Genomic DNA, 17,603 nt, shown 5'->3' with positions numbered 1-17,603 from the left:
CAACTGAGCCACCCAGGCACCCTGTAGTACTACTTCTGATCTCTAATTTCACACTGCTCTGCTTTGTTTCTTAACTGTTTTATAAGCTCATGGCTGTCTTCCCAGCTAGATGAACTCCTGGAGGCCATGGCCAGTGCATTGCACTTTAATGCCAACATATTTCTGGGAACATAGTAAATATCTCTTTGAGTGACTGAAACAACCAGAGGACTTAAGAATTCACCATGGCATCTCCCCCTTACTCTAATAGGACAGCTACAAAGCATATATAGGAAGTGAAATTAACTTACTAATTAAGTGTTCATCGTAAATGAAACTAGATCTCCCTCCAGGAAAAGCTATATGGAAAAGAATGCCAAAGTAATTAGATGTGTTCCTGCCATAAGATAAAATGAACTTTAAATTCACATATAGGCAAAAGACTGCAAAAGACTCAAGCTCTAGGCATTTATTTTTTCATTCTGATAAAGAAAAGAAGGATTGTATTTTCATACCAAAAAGAATTTACCTTATGCCTCAAGACAGTAATACCTTTTCCTAGAATAAAAGAAAAGGGGATTTCTTGAGACACAGACTGGGAACTGGACTGCTCTTAAAAATGATAATTTACAGAGTAGTTTTCTGCAGCTGCCAAGGAAACTTCTCCCATCAACAGAGATGTGATTTGAACATGAGTTCATAGACAGGAAAGAGGATATAATGAAAAATATTTTTAACAACAATGGATGGTATTATCTGGTCTAAATTTATTTTCTTCTTGGCTATATCTTTGCTATACATTACAGAATCCTAATTCAGGGAGGAATATTACCTGTAAACCTAAAAGAAAATAGACAATATGAAATGTGTCTGTGCACATTTCTCCTTCTCTTATTAACTACCCTGATTTTTGCTCTATTGATCACATGTCCCTCTTGGCTTTTATGGGACACTAACTCTAGATATAACTTCTAGATATAACTAATCAGGATAATTGTACTCCTGACCACAATTCAGGACTTGCCATGTGATCTATTTTAGGATAGTGAGATTAGAGAAGAATTTCTTTTTCCTGAAATTTTTGCTGGAAGTTTTTCTTCTGGGAAAGAAGTTTTACTTTCCTTCTGGGTGGTGTAGTATATAATGTAACACACAATATAAGAAGCCAGCCCTACAGTGGAGATGATACCAGGAAAGACAGAGAAGAGTGACGGAAGAAACATGTCCTTGACAACATCATTGAGCCCTTGAATCAAACCAACACTTAAGCCTGAACTACTACTGGACTGTTCTTGTGATATAAGCCAATAAATCCCCTTCTTGCTTAAGCCAGTTTTTGTTGTTGTTTGTTTGTTTTATTTTTTGTAATCTCAGTTAGGACCATGTTCCAAGTAATGGAAAACCCAACTCAAGCTGGTTCATTATCTTTTCTTCAGAGCTCAGAAGAGGGTATTAAAACTGGTCTGCAGAGGTTCCAGCCAACAGGAAGTGTTACAAATTCCGGTGCCTCAAGACTTCACATTCTCTGCTAAAATTCTACTCTAATGTTCTAATATTTAAAAATTATAAAATGCCTGGAAGTGAACCCTAATAACTTTTTTTTGACTACAGTAAGAACTATGCTTTGAGGAGACCTCCCCATCCTATGCTACCAACTATGCTACTTCTTTGAACCACTAGTGCCTTAGAAGTGCTCTACTCTGAAATTTTTAAAAAGCTCTGCTTTCTGAGTACAAACTACTATCCTATCATTGCTGCAATTGCCTACACCCATGAACCTTACAATAAAACACAGCAGAGAGCCACTTTGGAAGACAGTTTGGTTGTTTCTTACAAACTAAACATACTCTTACTGTAAGATCCAACAATCAGGCTGGATTTAGATCTACACAGAAAGCTGTCCATGGATGTTTAGAGCAGCTTTGTTCATAATTGCCAAAATTTGGAAGAACCAAGATGTCCTTCAGTAGGTGAATGGATAAATAAACTATAGTACATCCAGGCAATGGAATATTCAGTATTAAAAATAAATGAACTATCAAGCCATGAAGAGATATGGGCAAAATGTAAATGCATATTACTATGTGGAAGAAGCCAATCTGAGAAGGCTTCAAACTGCATGATTCCAACTATATGACATTTTAGAAAAGGCAAAACTTTGGAGACAGTAAAATGATCAGTAGTTGCCAGCGATGGCAGGTGGGGTTGCGAATGGGGTGGAGTAGGGACAGGAGAGTTGAATAGGCAGAGCACAGGGGATTTTCAGGGTAGTGAAAAAACTCTGTATATTATAATATGGATAAAATGGGTATACCATTTTATTTTTGTCTAAACCCATAGAATGTACAACACCAAGAGTTGTCTTAAGGTAAACTATGGGCTTTGGGTGAGTCAAAGTAGATCCATTCTTGGTAAAAATTGTACCATTCTGGTGAGTAATGTTGATAATGGGAGAGGCTATGTGTGTATAGGAAATCTCTGTACCTTCCTCTCAGTTTTGTTGTAAATCTAAAATTGCTCTAAAAAACAAAGTCTTAAAAAAAAAAAGACAAAACTCAATAGAGACTCACTCCAGTTTTCTGACATTCTATCCTTCGTTTTCATAAGCTACCTGCCTCTTTCTCCCTTCACTATTTCCTCACCCACCTTGGATCAGTTTAACGACCCTCCCTGAGACCCTAAATGCTTTCATTCTCTGACCATTTCTTCTACACTCACCTTAACACTTCTCAAACTTGGATCAACTCAACCATGTGCTTTCTCCTGGTTGCTGAGGGCTGTTGGAAAAATCTTGCGTCTGTTTTGATCCAGCCCTGCTTATAAATTTATGATTACCTATGTCTGTTGGATCTATAATGCATTCATTTCTAATCAGTTCTTTTTTCCATTTCCTGTACTTGTTCTTTTTATTCTTCAAGATCTTCAATTCATCTTGCCCTCTAACTTCATTGTTAACTTTGCCTCCCACTTTGTAGAAACAAAGAAAAACAAAACTACCTCAGTTTCTTTCCCTTTACCACCAAATGTTTTTTCACTTCAAGTTGCTATCTCAATTTCTTGCCATCTGTGTGTCCACCAAAATTTTACTGAAATTTCTTTGTATCAAATTGTCCCATATTCTCTGAAATACCTCTGCAGTCCCCATTCTATGTTATCTATCACCTCCTTCATTCATTAAAATTTCTTTTCACTTGGTTTCAAGGACTTGTATCTACTGGTTTTCCCTCCTGCTCCCATACCTTTCTGCTTCTTTTCCCAGTCTTTTTATGTTGCCTCTTCTTCCTTCTTAAATGTGGATGGCCTCAAGTTCTGTTCTTCCTCCTTTTTCCTATATTTTATACTTTTCACCTATACTATAGTATAGGTAAAATATACTTTTACCTTGCATGAGCTAATCTGTGATGGTTTGATGGCTCTCAATTGCACAGCTCTTGTGAGTGAACTCAAATGTCCAACTGACATATTCATTCGATGTCCAATGGGTACCTCAAGTTCAGTATATTCCCAATGAAATCATTATCCACATTTATTCCTCCTCTCTGTTTCTGGCATCGTTATCCACCATGCTACCCAGTCTAAATACCTCAGAGTATTCTTCTTCCCTTTCCTCCTCTTTACTCATTCATTTAATTGGCCTCTAAGTCTTAATGAATTTTCCAATCCTATTTTCTGCAAAGGTCCATATTCACACAATCTTTTGCTGTTTTTGCAATAGCCTCCTAACACTTTGGTTCTAATTACTCTTCCTAGTCATTCTTCTCTGCCTCCAAAATGATCTATCTAAAACAAGACTCTGGTTGTGTTACTTCCTTATGCTGGCTTAAAAAAATTTTTATGACTTCCTGTAACCTATTGGTTGGAGTCCAGAGACTTTGAAATGTCTTTAATAATTTCCTCCCCAATCTACCTTTCTCTTCTCATCTATCACCTTCTATTTATGGCTCCTTCTCCTTGGAATGCTCTTCTATTCTTTTTTTTTTTTCATGGTGAAATGCTACTGATCTTTCAAGGAAGGACCAGCTCCTTTCTCTGTTTTCTTGCTGCATTTTGTCATACTACTAGTTTAGTATTTAATTGCACATGTGTCTTTTGCTGATAGGTTGAGAACCCAAGGACCATAATTATTCAACTTCCAATCCTTAGGGCTTGTAGTTTCTGGCATATAATGTAGTTTCAATCACTATTTGTTGACTTGGAATTAATCCTGTGGAAGTTGGTGAACAATTATTTTCCATATAGAAAACAGGAAAAAATAAGTTATAACATGAAGGATTTTTGTCAGATATTACGAAGGATTTGGGTAGCAACAAATGTCTTTTGAACAAAGAGTCAAAGCTTACTCCTTTGAATTCCCAAAGTGTCTCTGTCCTGAGGTTGTCTGAGTTCTGTAGGACTGTTTTCCCCTGTTTTTCTTGTCTTCTGATCCAAGTATGTGATAAATCTTATGCTCTCAGGCGACAGATGGGAACAGTAACACAGAACTTGCACATAGTAGGTGGTCACTAAAAGTTGTAGATTGGTTAAATGAATATGAACTTGTTTTCTAGGAAAACATAGGTCTCCAATTTAGAGTCCAGTTCTTTGTAGTTGCTTAAAGGCCCCAAGAATATTTGACCTTGTGCATTGACTTGTGTGTCTCCAAAATGTAAGCTTTGATGAGAAATGGGGGGGAAAAAAGCATTCAAACAATAGACATGAGACTTTCTTAAGTGGTTGGGAATTTTCCATCTGGCCTGTAGATGCAGAAATTCTTGGATGATCCCCTGCTAAGATCTCTTCTGGCTATTTCACTTTGAGTGTAAAAAGGGATCATCAGAGGAAGGCAGTCTGACTTCTTTACTGTCATATCCTTTCTTGCCTGTGGAAACGAGATGCTTGGTCCTACAGTGAGCTGGGAAATAAAGGATGCTTTTAGTATTAATTAGATGGAAGCTATCTTGGGATTGTGATTTTGCAAGGGGCACATCTTGCTCATATAACTTTCATAATTATGGAAGGAGCTGATGATCCCATTTGCAGATTCTATGTTCTGATCATGAGATTATTTATTGCACTTCAATTAGAGAGAGGGAAGGAGAAGAAACAAAAATGTGAACCAGTTCAATTTGCTGATTGCTAGACATCTTAGTAGAAAGGCTGTTGAAAAGGATATTGAAACTGCCAAAGCAAGGCTTCTAGATTCCCATAAATCTAATCAGTACATGTTTTTCTCTATTATTACTGGTAATGGGGAGAGGTCCTGCTTTTCTTACAAGGATCTTTGAGATGTAGTAAGGGAGAGTGCCTTTTTTTAAAAACAGTTTAAAGTTAACAAATCCATTTTAATGAGTCCATGACGTTACTGTGACAGGCATCCTACCATAGAACGGAATAAATAAACAAATTTATGAAGTAAGGGTTTGTCTGATTATACCTTGAGATAACTAATTTGCAGTCATTCTAAACAAATTATCTCTGTGTAGACTAGAGTCATTTAGACTTTAGGCTTAGTTTTGCTTTTCAAAGCAAAGATCATTCAAGTGATCTAAAAACTGTAGGCAACTTGATCACCCAATTGTTGCAAGAATATTCAAATCAAGTCTCTGAGAATATCTATTCTTTCTGGTTCCTTTAGATGACCCTGAAGAAATCCTTCAGAGAACTGGGCTGGAAACTTGGTGAAAATGAGCACTTGGACACCTACCATATTCTGTCATTACTGTGATAAGCAGAAAGGATCTATTTTTAGCAAAGGATATCAGAAAATATCAGGCTGGAGGAGATTTGATGAGCATGATTCCCCAGGCCTTCCAGTTCCTTGGGAATGTGCTTGGGAGGGTAGCCTTGGTCAGTTGCCTGCTCAGGGGTAGGTCTTGTTAGGCAGAGGGAGGACCAAAGTCGTAGATTTCCAAATCTCTTTGACTCCCAACTGAAATACTCCATACCCCAGCTTAATTACTTATATGGTTACAGAAATTACCTTTAGCAAGCAAGCTACCTGTGTCTAATATCCTAATGTATTTTCTTATTTTATAACCCTTTGACCCTTGTGCATAATGACCGGACAACACCAGTTTCCAGGCACATGGAATGAAGTATGTGAGGATGGCCAGTCTGAACAGATACAATCAGTTCTGAGCAGGACCAGCTACATATTATGTGGGACCTAGACAAAATGAAAATGTGGAGCCCTTTCTAAAGAAAATCATTAAGAATTTCTAGGCAACAACAGCAGAGTATTAAACCAAGTACAGGTCTGTTATGAGCTCAGGGTCCAATGTGACTGTATTGTTGTAAGGTCATAAACGTGGCCCTGGTTCTAGATCTAGGCAGGCTGAGTACGGTAGGCATCACTAGAGCCTACCCCAGAACCCTGTCTTTATTTGTTCTTAAATGCTCTATTCTTATTGTGTGTATGTGTGTTATTTTGATATGCATTTAATTTTATTGTCAATTCAGTTTGTCATTTACAGTGAAGTAGAGGGGAATAGATTTTTTTTATTGTGGTAAAAAAGTATTGGATCTTCCCTCTTAATTTTATTTTTTTAATATGGACTGCACAAATTTGCATGTCATCCTTGAGCAGGGGCCATGCTAATCTTCTCTGTATTGTTCCAATTTTAGTATATGTGCTGCTGAAGTGAGCACTACCCTCTTAAATTTTTAATTGCTTACTATAAACACAAAATTGTACAGCAGATCTCTAGAACCTTTTCACTTTGCATGTCTGAAACTCTATACCCATTGAACAGTGATTCCCCATTCGCCCCTTGCACCAGCCCCAGGGTAACCACCATTCTACTCTTTGATTTGGTGAGTTTGACTACTTTAGATACCTCATATAAGTGGAATCATGCAGTATTTATCCTTCCTTGACTGGCTTATTCGCTTAGTATAATGTCCTCAAGGTTCATACAGGTAGCATATGATAGGATTTCCTTCTTTTTTATGACTGAATAATAGTCCAGTGTGTATGTATGTACCCCATTTTCTTTATTTGTTTATCCATCAGTGGACATTTAGGTTGTTTCCATTTCTAGGCTATTTTGAATAATGTTGCATTGAACAGAGGAGTGCAAACACCCCTTATCTTCATTGTTTTAATTGGTCTGAATATCACTAATAAATAACACTGCATTTTTTTGGAAATAGAGTTCACCTATTAAAATGAATAGCATAGAATAATTTTACTGGTTTTACAGTCTACTCTCTATCGAAATGACCACGTTACCTTACCCAGCTGGCAATGCAGGCATCAATGCAGGCATTCCCGAGAACTGGACTCGTTCTGGGAGAATGTGAAATGGTCCAGGCCCCATGCTGTATGCTCTGTGAGAGTAAGGGGCACATTGGTGCTGCCTCAGTCAGCCTCTATAGGGTTGCATGCCATCAATAGAGTAGAAAGATACCACTCTGAAAAGGATGCTGTGAGACTGAATAAATATTTGCCATAGGGCCTCAGCTCCTCCAGGCAGAGAGGCCTGGGGCATTCAGCTATGAGGACATCTCTGTTAAAAGTTAAAGCTTGAATTACATGTGCTAGCAATGTCTCTAGCAACATCAGTAGGCTCTTTGCTGACTCTGGAATCTGTTTTCTTGTTTGCCTGAATCTTAGTTGTTGATGAGATTCCTGATTAGAATGTTTCTGGGTCTTTTACTTACACAATCTTTGTTTTGCTTCAGGGAGAAAAATGGGAAAGTTCAGGTTGCAGCAGTTCCCCTTTGTGAGGAACAAATAGCTTGGTTAAATATGAAAGTGGAAAGGGAAAACAAGAGAGAAAACTGGCTAAGTGAATGCTAGTCCAACTGTGATAGATCTTCTAACAAGCTCTGGTTACTTCTGGCTTTCTCAATTTCGGTCACTTTGCTGATCAAACCTGTGAGCTGGTGAATGAGGATAATGCTTCCTTTTATATAGACAGACCTAAGTGTATAAATCACCTACAAATGCTGTTAGGCTATTTGTACCTGTAGAGGCTTCACTGAGCACCTACATATACGATGAATTCTTTCTTTCTTGTGTGGTGGTGAACATTCCTTTTGTTCTAAAATTCTGTGACTTTCCAGTCATCTGTGATAATGAGGAGTGGCTGCTATTATCATATTTTAAACTTGTGAGCTGCTGTGGCTCTCTCCTCTCTAGCGGTGCTGCTCAGGAAGGGTCAGGATAGAATAATGTGCAGGAGTACCCAACATGGACCACTGGGATACAGCTGAGGAGGGAGGGCATGGTCCCAGGGGAGTAGCAGCAAGTGGAATGCATGTTCAATGAATCAGCAAGGCAGTTCTGTTATTTATGTGATATTTGGGCATGAACATGACACTGGCTCTTATTTTGTGATCTTTCAGGAGCTAGGAAACCAGCCTTTTATTGGTCTATTCCTTAGAGTATTGCCTGCAAGGTACTGTGTTTTGGTCTTCACATCTTAAGGTGTGTGTGGTAAAATTGGAAAGGGACCACAGATGAGCAATGGAATTGATTAAAGGCATGAAGAATAGGACTTATGCTTTACAAAGAGCTATTAAAGGAGTTGTGGCTGTTTTACTGGAGAGGAAATACTGACGGGATTCTTAGTAAGTTTTGAAGTATTAAATATATATTTAAATGGCACTGATAATCTCTTCTTGAGCAGACCTAAGAAAGCTAGTGGAAAACATTTAAATTAGATACAAAAGGATGCTTTTTTAAAAGGAAAGATGACTGAACAAGGGAATGAGTCTCCTAAGAAAATTGAAGAATGCTTCTTTTTTCCTGTTCATGGACAGGCTAGATGATCACATGGGTTAGATAGTGGAGGCTTCTCCCAGAATCTGTATTCCCTGGTCTCAGATCTTCCTTTGACCCCACAAGATGATGTTAGCAACATTCACTCTTGGATTAGGGGGGTTGGGATACCTTCCTTACCTGTCTTAATATTTGCCTCCCTTTTAAGTTTCTTCTTTAGCCATTTGCCTTATGTTTGCAGGGACACTGGCTTCCCCGATATATTAGAGAAGCCTGTTGACTATTGCTAGGGAGCTCGGGCCAGTTCTGACCATAGTAAGTGGAAACCAAGTAATGCAGTATAACCACATCTGTGCGTGTTGGAAGGGACAGAATCCCCCACTGCTTGGCCTGACACAGGTAGGCAGAAAGATGTAACAAGAAGACTGGCTGGATTTTGAAGACCATGGTTTGCAGCCTGGTTCTGCCATTTCCTAGTTGAGTGACTATGGGTGAGTGACTCAGTTACTAAATCTCACGTTCTTCCTCTATAAAACGAGGATGAACATAACAATACCTACTTCACTGGGATTTTATGAGATTCACATGACATGAGAAAGTTCTCTCTAAATTACAGCTTCTCATGCAGCAGTCAGTCTTGGCCACTAGTCAGGGTTAGCTTTTTGTTGATACTCACCTGATTTCTGGTGTCCCTGTTCCTCTTCTCTGCTACCTGCTCCTTCATGCTGGACCCTCATGTAGCTGCTGGACTATTCAGGTTTCTGTCTTCCCCCTCCCAAGTAATATTTGGGGCTTCTCAAGTCTCCGTATGCAGCTTTCCTTTTCCTCATTCTTTCAGAATCCTAATCTCAAAGAGATGGCAACAGTGGGTGGTAGTGGGTTGGTCAGATAAACTAACTTCTCCAGTCACTCAGATTTTAAATGTGCATCCTTTATGAGATGACACATTGTCCTAATCCATGAAAACACCTTCATCTTTAAGAAGGCCCATTAAAGAATAAAGGTCATGCTGGTGATAACTGGAACCTCAGCCTTCTGACAAGCTTGTAGGGGTGTATTTCTGGTAGAGGGACCCCAGGAATCCCCAAGTTACACTATGAATGGCATTATCTGAGGAGCCAGGGACAGGGTCTCCCTCCCTAACATGCATACTTACACACTCACATAGCCTCTCTGAGAATACTCAATTCAGAGGTTAGGCTGGGGGCAAATCAGAGAACTAAATTCTGAACACTTGTCAGTGAAATAATGCTGCCTTTTAAAATAGCTCAAGGATGTTTCTGTGCAAGGTGCTTTCTGTGGATATTTGCATGTATATTGTATTAATATTATATATATAAATATAAAATCTATGTCTATGCATAAGGTGTATCTTTAGCTACAGCATGTATAAAAACATATATTTAAGCACATGCCCAAATATAAGTCATGAAACAAAAATGATTGAACTCACATAAGTTATAATATTTATGTCCTAAGGGTGGCTAAACTTAGCTACAACATCTAATTTGCAGTGACGTCTTTCTTTAACAAGTTTTATAAGAGGCATGATTTAAGTCAAGGAAGAACAGTGACTCATTCACATGGTGGGCCAGTGGCTGAGCTAAGTTTAGAATAGAAGGAATGCTAGGATCTTCTGGGGCTTAGAGTTTTACTGTGAAGTCATTTTGCTCTTCCACACTTTCTTTTATCATTCATTTAGGTAAAACTAGGAACTTGTAATGCAATAGCAAGATTCTCATTTTCCTTATTTAATTAGTTCACTTAATATAGCTCTCTGTTTTAGGTTCTATTTTGGGACGTCGTTTTAAACCGTTTGGGCTTGGTTTGGTTGTTTTGCAATTCATGGTAGATACTACTGAGTTGATTTTTACCTTTAAATTATGACAAAGGTAAAGGCCTCCAGCAATTAGATGTGGAAATGGGGAGACAATTGGGAAGTGTAAGAAATTTTTTTGCCTCCAAAGGGAGGAGTCAACGATTTGAATAATACATTATCTACATTCATTCAAAAACCTCTCATTAACTCTATGAACTAGGTACTAGGGCCAGAGGGAGAGAAATTATCCTCAAGGAGCTCACATTATTCTGGGAGGAAGATGGAAATGCAAATAATTGTCATGCAGGGAGATAAATATAATAAGAGAGGTATAGATAAAAACCTTACTGTGGGAACAGGAAGGAGGGATGAAGCTAGAGGGGGAGGGGTGGCTATTCCAGGCAGTCACTGACAGGTGCCGAGGCTTGGGGATGTGGTGTGTGTAGAGCAGTGTGTAGAACATGGTGTGTGTGCAGCAAGGCCTAAGTGAGTCTCTTTGGATTTTATAGCTGGAGCCATTTAAATGCTGAAAGGTTGCCAACTGAAATTGCTCCATGGGATGCTGAATGGATGTTGCAAAGGGAGGGAATCTGGAGTACATGACATTTTAAGATTCTTAAAGTTCTCTCTAAATGCTTCTTAAGATTTTCCAAAAGAGGATTCTGATACTCTTGTTTCTGGCAAGGTGAAGGATAGGTCAAGACTTGTGACCTGCATACCTTTTCACAATAAGTCTCATGCTGAAGGGGAGCAAAAGATGCCACCCTAAAATAGGCCACTTTGGCAAACTAATTATTTTGAATTAAATTTACTTAAGAAACAGCTAGTACAAGAAAGATACTCTGATCTCCTTTGTCCCCCTGGAAGAAGGAAATAAATCTTCCATGTGAAAGATACCCTCCCTGTGCCAGAAGGGTAGAAGGCATTCTTATCACCAGAGATGGGGAATTCAGGGCTAAGAAGGCTGTATAAACAAACCTTGTTATTTCTTCACTAATCTGCTACCCTAAGCCCCAACTCCTTTGTCTTGTCAATTCTTCACCAATTTACTGTTTGTCTAAAAGGTATAAAAGCTGCCTGCTTTGGTCACTTCTTGGACTGTCATATTTTTATGGGCAAATTAAATTTGTTTTTCTCTTGTTACTCTGTCTTATGTCAATTTAATTATTAGACCAGCCAAAGAACTTAGAAGGGAAGAAGAGAAAAGTTTGCCTACCCTACAATATACCGTGGTGTAGGCCCCACCCATCTGTGTTTTAACAAGCTCTCCAGGTGAGCATGCTGGAGAATCACTGGTCTGAGGAGGGGGGTTGTTCCAGGAACTTCAATTCCTTAATTGACTCAGCAACTACATGCTTCACAGATTTTCTACCTGCAACTGACTGTTGCTACCTCACTTGACCACAAAAAGCTGCTCCTTTTCTTGGCTCCTTGGTCTGAACAGAAGTCAACGATTTCTCACTTGTTCAAGCCTGGTAAGATTGGAATTTTCAAAAGGACCTTTACTGAGGGAAAGCAAAAAGGGAACAAATAATATTCAGAAGCATAAAAGCCATTGATTAGTATAGGGATAACTAAAAGTTCAGTAAAGTCTCTTCACTTATTTAACATCTGCATTGAATATCAGAGACACAAAGATAAATTAGAAATGGCTCTAACGTTAAGGGGAAAAGACAACTATGCAAATAAACGTGCATAATGAAGCATGAGAGATGCTGTCATAGAAATCTGGCCTTTCACGGGACTCATCAACAGAAGTGGGGCCAGGTTTTGTGACCCAAAGAATACAAAATTACGAAAAAAAATTAGGTGCAGGCCTTGAAATTCAGTCTGAAACTGCAGCTTCATTGGCTTGCAGGTAAACATGTCTCTCCTTATCACGGTTTAGGTGATAGCCCCTTCTGGCCAGGACCTGTCTGAATTTTTCTCAGTGACATATCTTTTAGATAGCACAGTGCCTGGCACTTAATACGGACTCAGTAACTATTTGTTGAAAGAAAGAATGAATCTATGAAATAAACTAGTTCTGTCTTTACCCAGCCTAAGAGACCCCCAACAGCAATGACTTTGGTTTGACCTTGGTCCTGTGGAAGGCCTGGAGCTAGCTCTGTCACACATAGCTTACCCTTTTCTCTAAGGGTTTCTGTGAAACCTGGACTCTCTGTATGGATGTTATTACCTGGTTCTCTCATTTCCCCCTGAAGCCTGGACATGTGTGTGAGAAAGGTCCATGCCATCCTAGCTTCAAGGAGCACTAGGTTTGGTTTGTTGGAATGTTACTGTTACATTACCTAGGCTTCTTTGCTCTGGCTTCTGAAACTATTCTACTTGTTCTTGGTCTGTATCTCAGGCTCATGCTTAATTTAGCTGTGCTTAGTCATAAACCAGATGGTAATTGCTGGTTACACCAATTGGTTAAGCTTGGCTCTCTCATTAGGCTTTGGCTATAATCTGATTTGATGTTAATGTTCACTCTATGATTCAAAATGGTGAACTCCATCTTTTCTCAGCATAGAGGATTTATTTCCATATTTTCCATCCTCAGTGAGACTGTCACCCCTATCTGCTTCTCCCCTCTGTGATTACCTACTCACTTTCAGCATTTGGTTTAGATTGTATGTCAACTTAGACCTCATTTACAGAACCTTCAGGCAAGGCCTGACATGACCCAAGCAGAACTTTTACTCAGAGCCTTGGCTGTTGTGATTCTCCCGAGTATTCTTCATAAACACCACTTAGCACAATTTCCCATTGCCTTGGCCACACCACCAGTAATACAGCTCTTGCAAGTTTGTGACAGTGTCTACAGGGATCTTCATATTTACTGCTTTGTCTTGTTGCCTTTGGGATTTCTAGATGGCTTTGCTTAAATTGCTTAACATTTGCCTTGTTCATCCCATCTTAAGTTTTTCTCTATTGTTGGACATTAATTTATTTCTGCTTTAAAATAATTCTATGTTCTGGGGTGGTGGTAATAGTCTGCTTCTTTTTTGGGTGATGGTTTCATCGGTAGGTTCAGTTTGTGAAATTTATTGAATTGTATTGTCCTCTATAAATATGTTAAGTTTAATAGAAGATAGACAACCTACTAAATGTTATCAAAAAAATGCATATTTGTGTACAAAGCTTTTTATTTATTTCAGTTTTATATGCATAAATCTAGTGGATTACAAACTTTAACGGCTCCTGCTAAACTGTTTCAAAGGACTATATGAGTTTATATCCCCACCTTCAGCAATAACTCTTATTACTGAAAAAATACTTTGATAATATATAAGCAAAACTGTTACATTATTCTAATTTAAACTTCTTTAAGTGTCCATACATTTGAAATTGGTCCAGTTTAGAAACTTCAACTTATAAAAGTAATCTTTCTCTTCGTATGTTTGCACATACATATGTATATATTTATATATACACACAAAGCACATAAGGATATGCATATCCATATATACATATATGTAAAAATATCTTATATATATCCATATACCCATTGTGGAAAAACTGGAAATGTAGAACACTAGAAAGAAAAATAAGTCTAGATGAACTCTAAACTCTGAATGCTATGACCATAATATAAAAAATTTCAGATCTAAGACCATACAGCAAAAGTCATGACAAAGGATGCTAGTCCCCAAAATAATTTCTAATTAGAGCTGAATTTTTTTCTTAAATGAAAGCTTAGGTACATTTTAATCTAATGAAAAGCACCCTGAAATAGTGGACACCATTGTTGCATGTCTACAAGTTACATATTTAGACAATAGAGCTCTAGGGATAAAGAGATTCTTTTAGATAGGATTCCATTAAACATTCAAATAGTGAGTATTTTACTCCTGCTAGTTGTGTTTCACTTAAAAAGTTGCAATCTCTTTGTAATTTTGAGCATCCTTGCTTGTTCTGGCACATTCTGAATTTTGTTTAGGAAACATTTCATTTGGGAACAAGCAACAATGGAAAATCTGATGACTCTAACTCAGGAGTGATTGCTGCCCAGAAGGTGCATCTTGTTCCAAAATGCACCACTGTGTTTACACTTCTTGACTCTAATAGTCTTCTATCTTTCATACTGAAGGACAAAATGCCCATTGCTACTCTCTCCAGTTCTCAGAGAATACTAAAACTTGTGTGTCAAGCCTTGCTAAGACTAAAACATTTCTTACTCGAGTGTTTTATTTCTAACCATGCTTTTAAAGTAGGTGCTTAAGCCAATTAACACTAGCCTGTCTTTGGTTGGTTTTTCAGAAGCAGACCTTAAGAAGAGGATTTTTGTGAAAGCCATTTACTTAGTAGGATCCCCTGATAGGGGGTTGTGAAGTGTGATTTGAAAGGGGTAGAGGGTGTGTAGTATGAAGCAAAGTTCTACAAAGGAGAGCACTCATTCAAGTTATCTCCATCAGGCTGTAGAGAAGCAGAGTTTTATCCTTTTATCCTCTGCACGTGTCAGTCATGCATGGGATAGGGCTGTCCCCAGGGGGGCATAAATTTGGGTTCAGAGAGCTGGAGGGCAGATCACCAGAAGGAGTGCGCTAGGAGCCAGTGAGCGTGAATGGTGAAGGGATTTGAGGACATGGAAGTGGGTCATTGACAGCATTTGCTGCATCAGCTTATGGAGAACACAGGAGAGAAAGGAGCTGGGTCAGTGTGGACAGAGGAAGTAGACATTTTCATCCAGTTGAGCTGATACTCCGTGGCTTTAGTTCCATAATCCCTAGAAGTCACCATTTCCCATTGTCATCACAGGCAACATCTGGGAGGACTTTCAGTTGTGGGTGGGAGGGGAAATAATGCCAATAATAATATAATTGAGAAAACTTGTATTTATGTTATATGCCAGGTTCAGCTACATGCTTTACACATATTTCTACATTTGGTGAGGCCCACAGAATTTTAAGTTGCTTGTCCCAGGTCATACAATTAGGTTGTAGCAGAGCTGGGTCTCAGATGGTGGACTGAGAGCGAGTTCATATTCTCAGTCACTGTGCAGAGCTGTTCCCTAGCCCATCAGGCTCTGCGTTTGCTTTGCAAGGGAGAGGGCTCCAGAGGGCAGAATTTTTCATAAGGATGAGGTCATAATTCTTTCTTAGGGCATCATTTCCTTAACAATGCTTATCACAACTTATAATCATACATATATATTATATACAATCATGTATGTGTAATCATATATATTGTCTATGGTCTGAGTGCCTCAGTGTGCAAGCTACTTGGAGTAAGGACCAAGCTTTTGGTTCACTGATGATTAGTGTGTTGTGAGTCAGTGAGGGGGCTGCTCAGCATTTCCCCCACTTCCTGCACTGCAGCAGAACATAGGATGGGCTCCTCTTTTTACTTATGTGAATGTGAAAGTTAGACTTTCCTTGATGGCTCTGTGAATCTGGACAAGTTTTTTTTTTTTTTTTTTTTTAACTTCTTTGAGCATTGGTTTCCCTGGTGAAAAGTGGGGATAATTGCACCTATTTCAAAAAGATGTTGAGGTGGCTAGACCTAATAATTGTACAGAGGGTCGGGTATACAGTAGGATTCAGAAATATTGAATGGTATGAGGTGCAAAGCACAACTGCTGTGAGGGTGGCTGGGAGAGGGGCTTTGTTATTTTCCCTTCGAGTTATAACCAGGGATTCAGACTCTACAAAGGGCTCTTGGCTTTGTTTCCAACAAGCCTTGACTGTGGCCATTCCTAATATAGGCTGCGCACGTGTCTGAGTCCATACAGAATCACAGGCCTGTGTGTCTTGGGTCTGTTGAGAGTTGAAAGAGGGCTTTCTGTGAGCCCCACCTGCTGCCTTCCATCAGGTAGAAGAATTGGATCGAATGGGTTGTTCCTTAGCCACATAGCTTAGATCCTACAGAGAATCAGGTTCCTGAAGGCACTTCTATTAGACACTTAATATGTGAGGGAGAATAGAATATGCTGCCCCCAAATATGCCACTTTGGTATATTGATTATTTTGAATTAAACTTACTTAAGAAACAGCTGGTGCTATAGAATTTTTGAATCACTATAGAATTTTGTACACCTGGGACTAATATAACATTGTATGTCAACTATACTTCAATTAAAAAAAATAGGGAAGGAAACAGCTGGTGCAAGAAGGGCCCTCCTTTGTTTCCCTAAAAGCAGGAAATAAATCTCCCATGTGAAATATACCCTCCTGATACAGGGAAGGCATCCTTATCACCAGAGATGGGGATGAGAAGGCTGTATAAACAAACCTTGTTACTTCTTCACTAATCTGCTACCCCAAGCTCCTTGTCTTGTCTTGTCAGTTCTTCACAAATATTGTTTCCTTGTTTAAATGGTATAAAAGCTGCCTGCTTTGGTCACTTCTTTGAGTCTCATATTTTTATGGGCTCCCATTAGTATGAAATTAGATTTGTTTTTCTCCTATTACTCTGTCTTATGTCTTTACTTATTAGACCAGCCAAAGAACCTAGAAGGGAAGAAGGGAAAAGTTTTCTGTCCCTACATCTGCTTAGGAGCCAGTAACACTGGAAACTCGTGTTGTCAACAAGGAAGTATTTCTCAAGGAGGTTGAAACGTATCTGTTTCCCTACCCTTCCCGTCCATTCAGAGCAGATTCCTGTTGTCATGGTAACGGAAACAAGAGCAAGTAAGAGTTTTTGAGTGCCCTAGACGCTTTTGTACCAAAGGGTGAGATTGAACTGAAATGTGGATATAAAATGAAATATCATTTTCATCTCTCTCTCTCTCTCTCAAGAGGGCAGATGTCATGATTGTGCCTCAATCTAGTCCCCAAAAGTAAGCATATTCAGTCAGTGCATTTGAAGACAGAAAAGAGAGAAAGGGAGATGGAAAGAAAAGATGTTCCTCTCTTGTCCCCTTGCTCCCAAACTATTTCATCTGGTGACATGCCTCTGGGAACATTTTGCCTCTCTGTTTGGGCTCATGGACTGTATCCCAAACACATATCAGTTTTGGGGAAATTTATGGCTCACCCCTACCCCCATCTCTATATTTCAAAAACACATAGGTTAGATTCTGTGTTTTTTTTTTTAATTGATTTAACAATTAAATCAAACAAGAATGAATTTGGTGTGGAGTTTAATGAAGAAGGGTGAATTTTACTTACTCTTCTG

The 17,603-nt window shown here is 38.8% G+C and overlaps 1 non-coding gene across 1 annotated transcript; it reads right to left on the bottom strand.

Moving 5' to 3' along the window:
• Positions 1–6,502: 6,502 nt before the first annotated feature.
• Positions 6,503–6,606, bottom strand: LOC113913452. Its single transcript, XR_003517223.1, has one exon. It is a non-coding gene; the product is annotated as a U6 spliceosomal RNA (small nuclear RNA).
• Positions 6,607–17,603: the final 10,997 nt, after the last annotated feature.

Source organism: Zalophus californianus, chromosome 14, assembly GCF_009762305.2.
Source record: "Zalophus californianus isolate mZalCal1 chromosome 14, mZalCal1.pri.v2, whole genome shotgun sequence".
NCBI classification, from domain to species: domain Eukaryota; kingdom Metazoa; phylum Chordata; class Mammalia; order Carnivora; family Otariidae; genus Zalophus; species Zalophus californianus.
This window is presented reverse-complemented; position numbering and strand designations above follow the sequence as displayed.